This window comes from Bos mutus, chromosome 17 (assembly GCF_027580195.1).
Source record: "Bos mutus isolate GX-2022 chromosome 17, NWIPB_WYAK_1.1, whole genome shotgun sequence".
Classification (NCBI taxonomy): domain Eukaryota; kingdom Metazoa; phylum Chordata; class Mammalia; order Artiodactyla; family Bovidae; genus Bos; species Bos mutus.
Window position 1 is genome coordinate 32,362,030 of NC_091633.1, and position 16,357 is coordinate 32,378,386.

General features: G+C 42.3%; 1 protein-coding gene and 1 long non-coding RNA gene across 5 annotated transcripts in view; both read left to right on the plus strand.

Moving 5' to 3' along the window:
* The window catches only part of FNIP2 (folliculin interacting protein 2), a 127,905-nt gene that overhangs the window by 1,128 nt on the left and 110,420 nt on the right, over positions 1-16,357 (plus strand). The gene's annotated exons all lie outside the window — the stretch shown is intronic.
* On the plus strand, positions 297-1,901 carry LOC138991442 (uncharacterized). Its single transcript, XR_011467386.1, has 3 exons — positions 297-502; positions 893-1,155; positions 1,554-1,901. It is a non-coding gene; the product is annotated as an uncharacterized lncRNA (long non-coding RNA).

Sequence of the window (16,357 nt, forward strand, 5' to 3'; positions counted from 1 at the left end):
TTACGTTGAGAAGTTCATTTCTTTCCCCTTAACTGTTGTTTTCTAGCAAGTATTTTAGTGAGCATCTACTTCCAATCCTGACACTTTTCGGCTAAAATGTCTTGCAAAAAGAGTTTAAAGTCTTCCTCTCTGTGCACTAGGTCTAGACTTAGTGTAATAAGCCTTTTAAAAGTTTTAAGTGAAACTTTGAATACATTTTGGACTAAGTTTTATGCTCTAGATTTTGTTTTTCTTAAATTCCACTCACTGAAAGCATACAAAGCTCCTGGTTGCAGTTATGTGAATATTACCAGTATTTAGTGTCTGTGGTGTGTGTGTGGGTGTGTGCTGTTGTTTGGAAGGTAAATTGTGAAGACTTGACACACCTTCGTTAAATTCTCCCTTGTTCTGCAGGTGAACTGAATCGTTAAAATTCGAGTAGGGCATTCTGCGCCTTTCACTGCTGTGGGTCCTAGTGATGCTCTGTTGCTTCTGGAAACGGTAGAATTACTTCAGGCTCAGGGTGTGTAATTTCTTCTCTTCCTCCAGTAACCCAGACTTGGTGGGGGGTGGGGGGACAAAGCCTGGAGGGAACAGGGCATGAGTTACAGCTATCTTTGCTTGAGCAGCCGTTGTCTAGGGTGTGAGAGCCCCAAATGCCTGGCCATGGTTTGCCATGCTCTCTGCTCACTTGCCCACCAGTGTTTCCCTCCATCCACAACTGCAATGGAGTGTATTTTGAACCAAAAAAATACTGTGGCTATATTTAGGCCCTGGCCATATTAGGGAAACTGATTCTAACTTGGTGGGAACATTTTCAGTGTAGTGTTCTGACTTCCTGTCAGTGTCTAGTGAAGAACACAAAATTGGGCCAAGGACTGGTTATGGGTTTTGTCTTTGTTGACTGCTTTAGGATTTTCTGCAAGTTTTGGAGGTAAATGTGTTGGAGAGAATTGGTGATCCCAGGACCCTTCAGCAGTGTGTCTGCTGTGGGCTCACCTTGGAAAAGATGACGTAAAGACTCAGGAAGATGAGGACAAATCAACCATGACACGTCACATTGACCCGGGGCGCCAGGGCGAGTCTTTCCTCCTGCTTTGTCACCTGACTTAACTCTCAGATGCTGTGAAGCCATCCTGGGAAAGCCTCCTGGAAAATGTCCCAGTCCTGCCCTGTGTAAGATTTAGCCAAATAGGACATGGCTTGTGCTTTCAGGGGAACGGGTACCTCAGAGGGGTGATGAGCTGCCCTTGGGGGCTCTGTGGTTGTATAGATTTCCAGAAGTTAAGGTGTAAACCTTACCTTAAAACTCTAGCACGCCTAATGTGAATTTAGTGTTTTTCAGTGCATTTAATTACAGGAGGTAACTTGTAGATCTTGAGAAGGAAAGGAAGATTCAGGTAGGCTTTGGGGGCAGTTTTGTAACATAGATTGCTATGTATTTGGGGAAAAACCTAAGTAAAAATAAGATCCAGTTTATATATATACATATTTTTGTTTTAGAGGTTTTCTATATCTTCTTGCAGTGATGGACTTCCGCTAGTTATTTTAAACTTTTCCCTACTCCTCCGCAGTCTTGCCCTGGATAGTGCTCTATTAACCCTGGGCCTCACCACGTCCCTGACCTCCCAGCCGTCTTTATGTCCCTCCGGTTCTCTGGAACTTATTAGAGAGGAACTTTGAGGACCAGGGTAAGTAACTTACCTTGCAGGTCTTTTTCAGATCTTTGTACTTCCTGGGCAAAGAATCATCACATTTGAGATTCCTTCTTACGTGTATTTCTTTGAGGATCTTGACAGGAAGCCCATTTCATAGCTTTGAGGAAAGAGCTTGCTAGGAAAACAGGAAAAGAATCAGAAGAGATTGAATTTATAAGTTTGAGAGAAGGAATTATGATTATGGTTTTTGTGAAGTATAAGCTCCATTTAAAGTTATAAAGTTGCATTATGGTCTTGAAATCTGAAAGAATTCTTCTTTTTGCTTTCACTTTTAACTAATTCACACACACACACACACATGCTTTTGAATTTTTTCCAGAAGGATAAATTAGAACAGAATGAGGTTATGTGTCTGGCAGCTCAAATAAGAAATAGAATTGGGTTCCTGGTTGCCTTGCATCTCAGGTCAGCATGTTCATTTTAGGAACTTTTGAAAGCCAAGATGTGTCCACCAACTTCTTTCATGTCTTCTTCAAGTTTGAAATTTTATCTTATTTTTAAATGTCTCTGGTAAATTAGCGGACCAGTTTCCGCCTCAGATGTGTGTGTAAGATGGAGGTGGAAAAGATCATGGGTTATCCAGTGTCTTATTTGGGACCAGGTAGATGAAGGAAGTATGTGTGTCACCTGGGACGTGAGGGGTCAGGAGAGCATCTCAGCCGCTAGGCCACTGACTGTTTAAGTGCTGGGGAGAGACCCCACCCCCACACCCCTCCAGTCCTGAATATTTGAAGTCACATTGCCTAGTTCGTGCTAATCCACGTCTTCCACGTTTAAGTCACCTGCTCCAGGGTTAGTATAATTTAATCCACTTATCGTTATCTGAGAGGGTCTGATGCTTAGCTCGTGGGTGTGTGACTTTGAGCTCCACCTGTACATACCAGGGTAGGACATCTAAGGACAGCAGATCCTACACCGACATGCATCAGCAGCAGAGAACACATTGGAAACTGTAACAGGAAGATAATTCAGACGCTGATAAGGAGCACACTCTTGTGTTAAGTACCTCACTGAGGACACACTGTTCTCATCCTCGCTGTGACTGAGGGCCAGGCCAGGAGTTACTCTTCCCTCTAGCAGGAGGGCTTCCCCCCGCCCGCCCACCAGCTCCCAGGATGCTAGCATCTAACTAGATTTTCCTGGGGTAAGGGAGGAATATTCTGGAAAAAACACAGCTAGCTCCACTACACCACATTTTTAATGATCTTTTTAATAAGACACGTGACACATAAATCATGCGATTCGTCAGTACACCCACCCCACCGCATCTCCTGGTCCTGAGCTGGGCCCTGGAGGGTGTTAAGAATTTGGGGTCAGAGTCTAGCTCATAAGGTGGGTTCCGTTCAAATCACCTGGAGGACCAGTCAAGGAGGCCATCAGTTTCATCCCGCTTTGTGCCACCATGTGTGTGCACAGACCCGCGTGTCTCTCCGTTTCTCTGGGCCTCAGTTTTTGTCATTTGTAAGTAAGGTGATTGGATCCTTCCCGTGTAATAAGGTTGCGATAGGGAGGTAATATATTTGAAAGTAATATATTTGAAAATCTTGTGAAAAGAGTAAAATGCAGTACAGAATGATTTTAAGTATTACCAAGGGCCTCTTAACTCATGGAATTTAGTATCACTCATATTGAGGCTTTTCAAAAACTGAGCTGTTTTTCAGAGGCTGATTTCTCCTTTACTTAGTTGGGATACTTGAGACAGAGCTGAAGCAACTTGTTATTACTTCTCTTTTTCACCTCGATGGTGTTGGTCATGAAACAGATTGAATTTTCAGAGGAGTGCTAAGACCCTCATCAGATTTGGATGAAGGTGGCTGGGCAGTCAGGATTGGCTTTAGGAGTGTGGTATGTTTTTCAGAATTATTTGCAAGTTTTTCCTATCAAGAATAAAATCTTATTTAAGTGGAAAGGAAAAATTTGTTAGGTGAAGTGATACAACTGGATGGCGGATGGCACTCTGCAACTGCCAAATCTTTATTTTTTGACTCTGTGTACATATACATGTACATGTGTATTTATATGTGTACATGTGTGTGTGTATGTGCACATGCAAAGGTGTTCTCTAGAAAAAGTAAAAACAATATAAACTTGTGAATGATATTGAAGGTAGGTGTGGGACCACGCACGTGGGAAGAGGGTGAGCAGCCCTGCTACCAGGATTTTAACAGCAGCGGTCAAGCAGTGGGTGAAATTTTTATTTGATTCTTCTCTGTTTTACATTTGGTTGGTATTTTGGGTTTTGCCCTAATGAATTTGTGTTACTTTTGTGATTTAAGTTGTTTTAAATGTTAAGTACGCTCTGGGGTATTTACCATTGTGAGGTAGGGATTAAGTGTAAGATTTGCTGAGAAACCCAATTTGTATAAAAAGTCTTTATAGATTTTCTCTTCTTTGCTACAATAACTGGTAGTTCCTGTTATTAAGAGTAATATGCTGTGAATTTTAATATACTTAACACCTAAGTTCTTGATGATCCTTAGGAGGCCAGTTTAATTGGTGAACTTGATAATTGAAGGCGATACTTGTGTGCACAGTTTTTACTAGTGGGGCAAGTTTCCTGCCTCCCCCAACCTCAGCCAGCATGGTGTCCACCAGGCTCAGGAGCTGCAGCCAGGTCCCCAGGTGATCACCTGGATTAAGAGAGATCTAACTAAGATTTATTTGAAGTGTGTTTGGAAAAAGGTAACACAACTTTTTAGATTTGGGGGAAGCTTGAGTAAGTTTAAGGGGCTGGGATTGGATGTTTTTAAAGCTGAGAGACGTATTACGGTTTTAAGTTCTGAATGTGAAATGGTTGTGTTACATGTTGTCATTTGACTTAGCAGGTGGTCTCAAGAGATGGGCTGGTCACGCGGTCTTTTAAAGCACAGAGGGTAGAAGTAAAGAGGGGCTGATTTCTGCCACCGTGGATTTGGAATGTATTTCCCATGGTCTGCCCATCAGATCAGCCTAAGGAAGCCCCTGCAGTTGTTTTTCCTTGGCAAAGGAAGTCGTAAAAGATTGTCCTTGTGCTCCTGAAATGATCTGGCTGTTGGTGTGAACTCCTGGTGGGTGAATCTGATTTGAGAACTGGTGCTGTGCGATTTCCCCAGACACTGTTTTTCTTGGTGTGGGCACAAAAGAACACATGTTTTATCCTGATTGTCCGAGTCCCTTGCTGGCATGAACGATCAGGCCTGCACCATGAGATCACGTCCTTGGCTGTAAAAGTCAGTCTTTCCCTTTGTGGATAAAAATGCTAAAATATCTGGTGTGTTCCTACTTACCAAGTGTTCTTCTTATCTCAGGTTTGTGAGAAATGATTATTATGTAAAAGAGGAAAAACAGGATGGACTTTTCCAGCTAACTGGGCATGTAATGGTGACTTCCCTCAACCCCACCCTGTCTGCAAGTGGAACATCCATGACTCACCGCTCAGGCCACACAGACACTCTTTTGCAGCGTATGGGGTGGGGGCAGGATGGGGGTGCAAGGGGGTGGGCTGCTGTCCCTCTGTGTTCAGCCGGAAATGTCCAGCCGCCTCTGTGATGGACTCCTGGGAAGGACAATGTGCCATCTCACACATCATGCTATTTCTTACTGCACTCTATGTTTGTGCCGAAATAACACAATATATTAAGTGCAATAAATGCAACCATTAATACTCTGATGTTTTGGGTATGTGTTAGATGGCAGGTGCTTTCTGTTACATGAGATTTCAGTATTAGTGTGAGTCTGGATCCCCCGCTATCATGTTTCTCTCTCTTTAACTATGTGCTTTTCATTCATAGATACGTTTGGAATATTTTTCTAGTTATTTGTCCCTGAATCTTGCTTCATATGTAGATCGTGCTCTGGAATTTGCACCCAGTGTTGTGTTATGAAGAGATAGGTGCCTGCTTTATGAAGATGATTTTATCACCACACTTAAGACATTTTCATCATCATATAAGAGCATTTCTGTTTTTGAGAAAATACACCTTTAAATCAGTGACCACTAGTGTCTGATTATTTATGGGTATCTACTTGAAAATGACCACCAGTTCCTGCAGAGTGGTCACTGGGGCAGTAGAAATTCATCCCCCAGAGCTGATGGGGGTTGAGGGGAAACCTGCATATCTGGTGGGAACCTCAGCTGAGTTTCTAGTGAGGATAATTGTATGTTGGATATTAATAATGTAACCACACATCTGTCACATGTGGACAGCCTAAGTAAACTGTGTGTTGATGATAGAAGGATTTTTCTAGAGAAATTGATAGTCCATTTATTTGAATATACCCTAGGTTACATTGTGTAATCCAGCCATCCCCAACCTTTTTGACCCCAGGGATGGGATTCATAGAAGACAGTTCTTCCATGGACCAGGGGAGTATGGGATGGTTTGGGGATGATTCAAGCACATTACATTTATTGGGCACTTTATTTCTATTATTGTTACATCAGTTCAACCTCAGATCATTAGGCATTAGATCTGGGAAATTGGGGATATCAGTAATGGATATCAGTAGAAATGGAATATATACATGAATTTACTTGACAATTTAGCACAACCCAAGAAATATACTAACTTTAGAAGTATCTGGTTTTCCTTGAAGAAAGTGCACTTGAAACCCTGTAATGCTAAATGCTACACTGCTGAGATTTACTTGTCAAACAATCACTGTTTCGTTTTATTTAATTGTGACCTACTGTGACAAAAATGTGTGTGTTTAAATGTTGTATCCATGGAACTTTTCACAGAACATATTTTCATTTATTTTGATGGTTTAACAAACAGAAAACTAGCATTTGCTTACAAGTACACGTATGTCAGTTAGATGGAATTTGGATTTTTGCATTTCATTGGTGAATTTTGCTCACTAAACTTTTTGTTCAGTTGTCATGGCAACTGTTTCTTCACAAGTTGGAGACAAGTTAGATGTTAACCTGCATATTCCTCAGAGATGAAACAGGTGTTGATTTAGGATGTGTTAGGAAGAAGCAGCAAAATCACCAGTCTAATCAGTTCTGCCTTTAACACCTTACACTTACCTCAGATTGCCAACCATCTTTCCCTGGGTGTACCCAGAAAACTGAGTGTTTTGTTCTGTCATATGGTTGAAACCTTTGGAGTAATGGAAAGACATTAGTGTGTTTGATTTCATCTAGCTCTTATTTGACTATCCTCATTTACTCAAGTTCTCTTCTAAAACAGGATTGAGAAATAGTAACAAAAATATTGTTTAGCCAATTTAAGCATACATTTGAGTAATTGAATGAAACAAGAAAACATCCATGTAGTGGTTAGATATGGGAATTCTTCTAGCCCTCCTGTCCCAGCTGTAGTGCTTAGTACAGGGCCTGGCAGGAAGTTGTACTTAAATGCTTGTTAGAGGAATGAATGAATGAGACTTTTGCAAGCAGACGATCCTTATTCTCTGGTATTCCAGAACCTGATCTCTTGATAGACTATGTTGTTTTTTTCTTGATGTTTCTGATATGCATTTTGTCATTTGTCAAAGGAATCTTGTTATAGACAATGTGGTTTCCTTCTTTCCATTAATATGAATGAATTCTTTTTCTGATATAAAAATAATGAGGTAGATACTCTAAAGGGACATGCCCACTCCTTAAAAAACAAAGAAACATAAAAAAGACACTTAAGGGACTTCCCTAGTGGCTCAGCGGTAAAGAATCTGCCTGCCAATGCAAGAGACATGGATTTGATCCTGGATCTGGGAAGATCCCACGTGCCACGGAGCAACTAAGCCTATGCACCAGAACTATTGAGCCTGCTCTCTAGAGCCCAGGGACCGCTGCTGAGCCCATGTACCACAACTGCCGAAGCCTGTGCACCCTGGAGCCCATGCTCCACGAGAGAAGCCTTGACAGTGAGAATCCCACACTGCAGCTAGAGTGTAGCCCCCGCTCACCACAACTAGAGAAAGTCTGTGTAGCAGTGAAGACCCAGTGCAGCCAAAACTAAAAATAAATAAATAAAATGATCAAAATGACACTTAGGTAATACATCTGAGACTTAGTTATGAAATTTCATAGCTGTTGAAAGCAGCCTATAGGAAAAGTATTTAATAATATCTGTAAACCTCTGAAATTACTAGCAAACTGTTTGCTATAAAACTATCCTATGCTATTTAGCATTATTGAATTTTTGTGTGGCTTGGTAAAACTGAAATACATTATAGAATGAAATTAGCTAAGTGGCTGTTTGAACAGAAGATACAGCACGTGTGCTCAGTCACTTCAGTCATGTCTGACTCTTTGTGAACCTGTGGACTATAGCCCACCAGGACCCTCTGTCCCTGGGATTCTCCAGAGAAAAATACTGGAGTGGGTTGCCATCCCTTCCTCCAAGGGGTCTCCCCAACCCAGGGATGGAACCTGAGTCTCCTGCGTCTTCTGCATTGCAGGTGGATTCTTTACCACTGAGCCACTGGGGAACTTAATTCTAAAAACAGTGTTGGTATTCTAAATCCTCAGAGATGGTGTTTGCAGGCTGCAGGAAGTAAGTGCTTTAGAAAAAAAGATGGCATCTTCTTTGCATTCCATGCATGATGTTTCCAGCTGAAAAACTCATTTAAAATGGGTTTATAAACCTGGCATGCCCTTTAGGAAGAGATGGCCCAAACTGATGTGTCATTGGCAATGGCCTCGGTGAGTGGGGAGGGAAGCCACGAGCAAACATTTCCCTGGCTTAGCAGGCAGTGCTGTTTGCTTTAGGCTGGTGCACTGGTTGCCAGGGCCGCATGATCCCGCAGAGGGCCAGGAAAGCTGCCTGGTCCCTTCCGTGTGTGCAGGGCCCCGTGGAGACCCTAGGAACACCCTGACCTGGAACAGGTCAGCCCTGACCTGGAACACTGCGTGCCACTTAGTGCCACGAGCTCCTGAGAAACAGCTCACAGATTAAATTACGATTGTGTTCAAGGTTAACTTTTAAATGCACCTGATTAAAAATCAAACAGTATAAAATGGTATACATTGAAATACAAGTTTCTCACTTCACACCCCTAATTTCTCTTTCCAAAGGCTACCCTTATTATTTTCTATATTTTTATTTCTTTTTATTTTTGGCTGTGCTGGGTGTTTGTTGCTGCATGGGTTTTCTCTAGTTGTAGCAAGCAGGGGCTGCTCTTCATTGTAGTGCGTGGGCTTCTCATTGTGTGACTTTTCTTGTTGCAGAGCACGGGCTCCAGGGTGTTCTGGATTCAGTAGTTGCAGCATGTGGGCTCAGTGTGTGCAGATTCCTGGGCTCCAGTTGCACAGGCTCAGTAGCTGTGGCACACGGGCTTAGTTGGTCCTTGGCATGCGGAATCTTCCCAGACCAGGAATCGCACCCGTGTCTCCTACACTGGCAGGTGGATTCTTTACCACTGAGCCACAGGGAAGTCCAGGCTACCCTTATTATACCAGTTTCTTTTAGTTTATCCTTCTGGAAATATGCTGTGCAGACACAAGAAAAAACATCACCTTTCATTCCCAGAAATGGTAGTTGGTATACACACCGTCCAGCATGTTGCTGATACCTGCCTAGTTTCCGCTGACTGAATGCATGTAGAAGACTTTATTTAACCCAGTGGTTCTCCAGTCTGGCTGGACATCACAGGACCCCAGAAAGATTTAAACGCCCAGAGCATTCTCCGAGATTCCAGTTTCATTAACCCTGGTTGTCTATGGTCTGTCTTTATGAACTTGGGTACCTTTAGTGTGCAGTCAAGTAGACAGCCCTCTATTGATGAATGTTTAGATTGTTTTCAGTCTTTTTTTTTTTTTATTAGAGATGGTGAACATCCTGGTCAGAAGATGTTTATGCAGAAGCTCAAGTATCTTTCTAGGGTTAGGATCCAGGGTGGAATTTCTGCCAAATCACTCTCCGGAGATGCTGCACCTGCCTACGCGCCTAGCCGTGTAACTGTGTGTAACACTATAGCGGCTGGCTTGTGGAGGTGATTGAAAGTGCCCTGAAGAAACCGTGCCCGTGGGTGGACTGTACCTTTTACGGGGGAGTTATTGACCCCCTGTCTAGCTTGTATTTTGGGGCTCGAATGATTTAAAAGAAAAATGTTCTCTGCGTGAAGGTATTAAAAAGAAAAACCAAAAAAAACTTCCGTACCTGGAGATGTTCTTTAAGCATGATTCTTAGAATGATAAAAATCTAAAAAGAATTATACTTGTCTAACAGCTGGAAAGTAGCTAAATTGTGATGTTAGCTTCATAGGATATTATGATTAAATGATTATGGGGACTTTATTAATATAATTAAATTAAGTATTTTAATACAATATATAAAATATATTAATGCATATTTAGTATATCAACAAATACATAAAATACTAAATATATATCATGTTGATTATAACACATGCTACATAATATACATAAATAAACATATAAAATGTTACAATAACATAATCAAATATTAGATATGGTAAATAAAAATCTCAGAATCAGTTGGTTCCTGCAATATGAATATACTAATAAAATACATAAATGTATGATCAAGGACTGGAAGAAAAACAGAAAAATACAAGAGTTGATGTGATGGGGTAATGACCTTGTAGGTAAATATTCTTTTTAAAAAATTCCTTTACTATTATAGCATGGGCAATAAATAAAAATTAAGAAAAATTCTTTTATAATGCAAATAGCCATTTGTGGTTTTAAAAATATGTTTTCGTATTCTAAACCTCATTAACTATGGACTATCTGTGTAAGTGGTGTGTCTGCAGTCTTTTAAGACGCCTGTAAGTAGCTGCTTCTCTGGAGTGTTCGAGGAGCCCCCAGTGTCTGTGGAGGAGGGACCATTTCCTGTGCGCTAGGCGCCGGGCTGCCTGGTCTTTGCTTACATCCTCTTGCAGTTACCCTTTGACAGTGGGTATTTTATTAGCTAATTTGTAAATATAAAATTGTAATAATCTACAGATAAAAACTGAGGCTTGCTGGAGATCAATGTCTGGTTAACTAGTGGCCCTGGGAATTTAAAACCCAATTCAGTACATGGTCTGTATTCCTTCTTTACAGGTTAATATTTGAAGTTCCTAAGAGGTTTATAAGGAAGTGTGAGGTCTAATATTTCTAGGGAGCTTCCCGTTTAACTGTGCAATGATAGATACCAAGTTTAAGGTCTAACTGGTGGTACAAAGCAACGAGTAGAGCAGGACCAAGTGTACTGTCCTGTTCAGATGGCAGGTAGGACTGAGGGCTCTTTAGTCTGGCTGCTTAGAGGCGGCTTCACCCAGGAGTTAAGACCTGAGGGGTAGGACTCAGGGCTGGAGAGGCTGGAGGTGCGTCACCTCGGCAGTGTTCCTGGGTTAGCGAATGGATCAGATTCTTTGAAGTTAGAGTGCTTCCGGGAGGCAGGATCCACTGGCCAGAACGTGCAAGGCCTTGCAAGCATTATATACATGTTCAGTTTTAAATTTCCGTGGCCCCAAAGAATAAGTGGAGGTCCTCAATCTGTACTTGGAGGGTTAATAGAAAGAGTAGGGAATCCGTTGTGGATTTGTTTTCTTGAGTTCAAAGCCAGCTCCCCCCACTTATATCGTAGGGCACACCTGTCTTAGTTTTTTCTTCAGTAAAATGAATGTAAGATGGCTTTTCTCGCAAGGTCCTGAGGACTAGAGAGCGCACGTCAGTTACACCTGCTGCACAACACTTAGCACCTGTCAGGCCTCCCATTCACAGCAGGTCTTGTCACTCTCAGAGTCCAGTGTTGCCTGCCTCTGCTTCCAGCTCCTCCAGCTTCTTCCTTGTGTTAATCCCGACTCTGGGTGATGTCCAGACTGTGGGGAAGTGGCAGGTGGCTTGTCTTCATCAGGAGGTGGTGTTCCTTCCCCGAAAGCACTGGGGAGCCACTGCAGGTGTGAACAGCAGTGGGTGAAGCAACACAGCACAAATACTTTCGCTTAAATTTTGGTGCCGCATGCAGATCAGTGCAGTTTTACTTTGTGTGATATTCCTTAGTCTCCCCCGCATCCCCAACTCCAGGCTTCTCATCTCTGAACGGAAGAACCAAATGGATACAAGCTGGTAATGTCACAGTTCCCCTTTATGGTTCCCCTCCCAGCTCCTGGCAGAATCCATACATGTAGGGAGTTCACTCTCTCTTTTTTTAAACTCTTAAGAATCTGTTACACAGTTTTGTTTTGTTTTTTTGTTTTTAAGATTTATTTGTTTATTTTTGGCTGTGCTTGGGTCTTCATTGCTTCTTATGGCTTTCTGTAGTTGCAGTGACCAGTGACCGGGACTGCTCTATTTTGGTGTGTGGACTTCTCACCGTGGTGGCTGCTTTGTTGAGGAGGAGACGGGCTTCAGGGTGCGTGGGCTTAGTTGCCCCACAGTATGTGGGATCTTGGTGGACCAAGGATCACACACATGTCCTCTGTATTGGCAAGTGGATTCTTAACCACAAGACAATCAGGGAGCCACACCGTCCCCCTTTTAAAGTAAAGACTTTTTTAAGAGTAGTTTTAGGTTTACAGTAAAACTGAGAGGAAGGTCCAGAGTTTTCCCCTTTACTCGAATGGTGCTTTTTTTTTTTTTTTTTTTTTACCAAGGGCCAACCTACCTCCACACACCGTCATCACAAAGTCCTTAGTTAACTTTCAGGTTCATTCTTGGTGTTGTATGCTCTGTGAGTTTGGACAAATGTGTAATGACACGTTTCCATCCTTGTAACATCATACAGGGTATTTTCATGGTCTTAAAATCCTCTGTGCTCTGCCTTCTCCTCCCCCCTCCCACTCCCAGTTATCTCTTTTCATAGCCCAGGAGTTCCTTTTTTTCCCCTAAGTGGTTTTCCAAGTTTTGTGAAGAGCTGAACAGTTTCCTAAAATTTCAGACCTGTGCCAAGGAGAGGAGATTGCATTTGAACACGAGTTAGATTTTTACAAACAGAAAAGGGATGGACAAGGGGAAAGAGAGAGGCATTTGTCTCGGAAACTAGACGAAGGGAAAGCTTCCAGTTGTCTGTAATCTCACCTAACTGAAGTGCTAAGTACTGACCCTAATTTCAGTGGTGGTGAAGGTGGTGAGGATCTTAGTTTCAAAAACCCACGCCCTCTGCCTCCTCCAGCTGACACTGTTACAGGCTACCTGGTGCCTGGAGATGCAGCCCACCCGCAGTTCACAGCCTGTTCAGCATCCTGTCTTCCTTCTTCCAAGCCACCTAGTTCCCACCCAGGTGATGCTGGACTTTGTTCTCCCAGCTGATGACCGCCTGCTGCTCCGATTGCTGCAGCGAGAATGGAGTTTTACAGCCTGGACCATAAAAGTCAATATTGTGTTTAACACAGCGGTAGCCACGTGAGTTGGCCGAAGCTTGCCTTGACCGCTAGCGTGTTTGGTAGCTGTTTTAACAGCAAGGTTCAAAATGAGCACTGGATTATAAGGATTGTTATGGCCCAATCAGCAGACTATGGTAGGTAGCATCCTGGAGGGAAGTCTTGCTGTCCGTCCTGTGTTAGACCTCCGCTCTCTCCCCATGTTTTAGAAACCTTTGGAGAGCCCTTGGGCTCCAGGACTCAGAGGTACTGTTGGGGGTGGGCACAGTTATCCTTGAGGATAAAATAACAGGATTGCTCCTCCCCATCTGAACAAATCCAAAATATTGTTAAACTGTCAGTTATCACCCCTCTGCTCAGAAGATTCACCTTTTCTTCTTATCCTAGAAATATCTGAGCTGTGGGGCCTTGACCACCTCTGCCCTGAACACTGGGACAAGCAGGCTTCATAGTTTTTTTTTTTTTTTTTTGCTGGCTGACATTCTCAGTAAGGGTCTTTCCTCACCATCAGATTAATTCCCATGTGGCCTTTTGGGGTCAGAGGAAGAGGTCACTGACCTACATTGGTTTAGGCCCTGAGATCCACACAGCTGGTTTTCTCCATCAGCTCTTGTGTGGTTCCGAGCCTGGCGCAGTCCAGCTTCCCAGGATTTAAGGCTGAGATCAGGCATCAAAGTTTGCAAGTAATTATGGGCTTATCTGTCTTGCACTGCGTTCTCTGCACGTAGTTTCCAGGGGGACCTGACTGGTATGCATGGAGGAATGTGCTTGAGGCATGTTTCAGAGAAATAGGGAAATGATGTGAAAGGGACAGGGAATTGTCAACAAAAAGAGTAAGTAATTCTTAAAAAGGAGTAACATATAACATTACGTGTAGGGTTTGAGCCTAAGTAACCCGGGCAAATGGTAGCATAATTAATGCAAGTGGAGAAATGACTTGAAAAAAGCAATGTGTATGTTTGTTTTTGCACATGAACTTGAGGTGCAGCTGAATACCCCAGTCATAATGCTCAGGAGACAGTGATTGAGGGGATATTTTAGGCTAGTATTTGCCAAAGGGGCCTGGGAAATCTACATCTCTCTCTTAAGACTTTTCTTCTTTCTTTTTTTGTAATTAAAAACATTGAGGAACTTCCCTCGTAGTCCTGTAGTTAAGGCTCCATGCTTCCAGTGCAAGAGGTGTGGGTTCTATCCCTGGTCAGGGAACTAAGATCCCACATGCCTCATGGCCAAAAAATTAAGGTATAATTCGTATATAACATTTTATTAGTTTCAGGTGTACATCGTGATTTGCTATTCATGAATATTGTGAGGCAGTCGCAATAAATGTAGTTAACATGTGTCAGCTCATGTAGTCACAAAAATGTTTTTTTCCTATCACGAGAACATATAAGACCTATTGTCTTAGCAACTTTCAAATATGCAATACAGCATGAACTGTAGTCACCATGCTACGTCCTAAGACTTTTCTCTTTCTAGTCCCTCCCTCAAAATTACTTTTGTCCAAATTCTGTTTGCTTTTCCCCACCCAGTTCAAATGCTACCTTGACAGTTTTGCTGAGCCCCAAGTGGGCACACCCCTCCCCCCAGCCCCTGCACTTACTGTTTCTTTGTTTGGTCTTTATGCCACTGACAACATTCTACCAGCTGGTTTTCTAATTAACCAGACATGACCAGATTATACCTTGCGTGCAGGGAACATCATATGTCCCTGTAGCACACAGCACAGAGCTGAGGACGCTGATTGTAGCTCAGTCAATGTTTAAATATACTTAGTCAAGCCTGGCTTTTTTTTAGCTAGTATTACTACTTAGAGGAATATAAATTTATGAGCCATTCTATGGAAGTTCCTTTCTGTGCATAAACTTGCCTCTCTAAAGCTTTTAAGGACATCTCCCCAGGCTTCCCCTGCAGAATTTAACCAGTACGCGTGTTTATCCTGTCTGTGTCTATGTTTACCCCCTTCTCTTCTTTCTTTCCAGTTACAAGGTTATTTAATTTTTATTCAACCTTAGAGACTTTTCTGTAGACCATTTTATCTTTTTCTATACTAGTTCCAGCTTAGATTTCTAAGGTTCATCACCAAGAAATGTATGATGTATTCTCTTAACAAGGTACTTTTTTTTGAGAGCTTGGGTTTGTCATCAGAATAGCTTGAACGCCATCATTCTCTAAACTGACCAGACCTTTACTCAAACTGAAACTCATGTACTTATCTGATGTTCAGAGAACCTGAAAGAGCTTAGTGTGTGTTCCCTCTAGTTGGACATTTTCAACAAGAAAATGTCTAGTGCTGTCTACACGTGGCCCTGTCCCTGGCTGTCTCTCTAGATCAGCCATGAAGAGGTTGGGTTCACTCTCCACCCATCACTGAAAAGACCACACTGTTTACACTTCTCCTTCCAGAGAAATGTTTGCTTATCCCTACTTCTGTTTTCTGGTCCTAATCCAGATCTCTGTCCAAGATAAATATTCTATTGGCTTCACACTGTTTTATCCTCGTTAAAAACAAATGACCAGATACCTGCAGTTCATAGGGTGAAAATGTTAATGGTGATTCAGACTCGGATGAATAAATGAATGCTTGTTTTGCTTTCTCATGTCATAGTTTTAAAAAAGAAGCCACCTAAGTTTACTTGTGCATGAATGACATATACTTACAACTTCAGGGGGCTCTCAGATGTCTGTTCCTCTCATTTGAATTTTGTGGATGTCAGTTTTGAGAGAAGTGGGCTGACTAGGACTTGAGAGTTATGCATTTCACCCATAAATTGTGGCTGCTTTCATATGGTGTGGAGAGTTGACAATGTTTTTTTAAGTTTTTTAAAATAATTTTTAAATTTATAATTGAAGGATAATTGCTTTGTAATATTGTGTTGGTTTCTGCCATCCATCAACATTAATCAGCCACAGGTATACATATGTCCCCTCCCTCTTGAAGCTTGCTCCTACCTCCCACCCATCCCACCCCTCTTGGTTGTCCCAGAGCACCAGATTTGAGCTTTCTGAGACACACAGCAAATTCCCTCTGGTTATTTATTTTAAATATGGTAATGTGGCTTTAATTTCCCAAAGAACATAGCTTAGTTTGGGAGGAAGCTCCAATAGTCATCCTCTGCAGCCTTTATTCCATGAGAGTATTGCCCCGTCTCCTAGTAACAAGTTACCCAGCATCAGAGGAGTTGCAGTTTTGATCTTCAGGGCTTCACTTCTCCTTTTGACTTTTTGTGGTTTCCTCCTCCTAATGCTATATCCTTAATTTGCCACATTAATTAACTCAGATGAGGTGATTTCTTAGTGGGGTATGGGGACAGGAGGCCCGAGGGGGAAAGATTATTTTCTGAGTACTGCTTCTCAAGGCCCTAAGGTCACTTTTATCCCCATCTGTGATTTGATCTATGCAC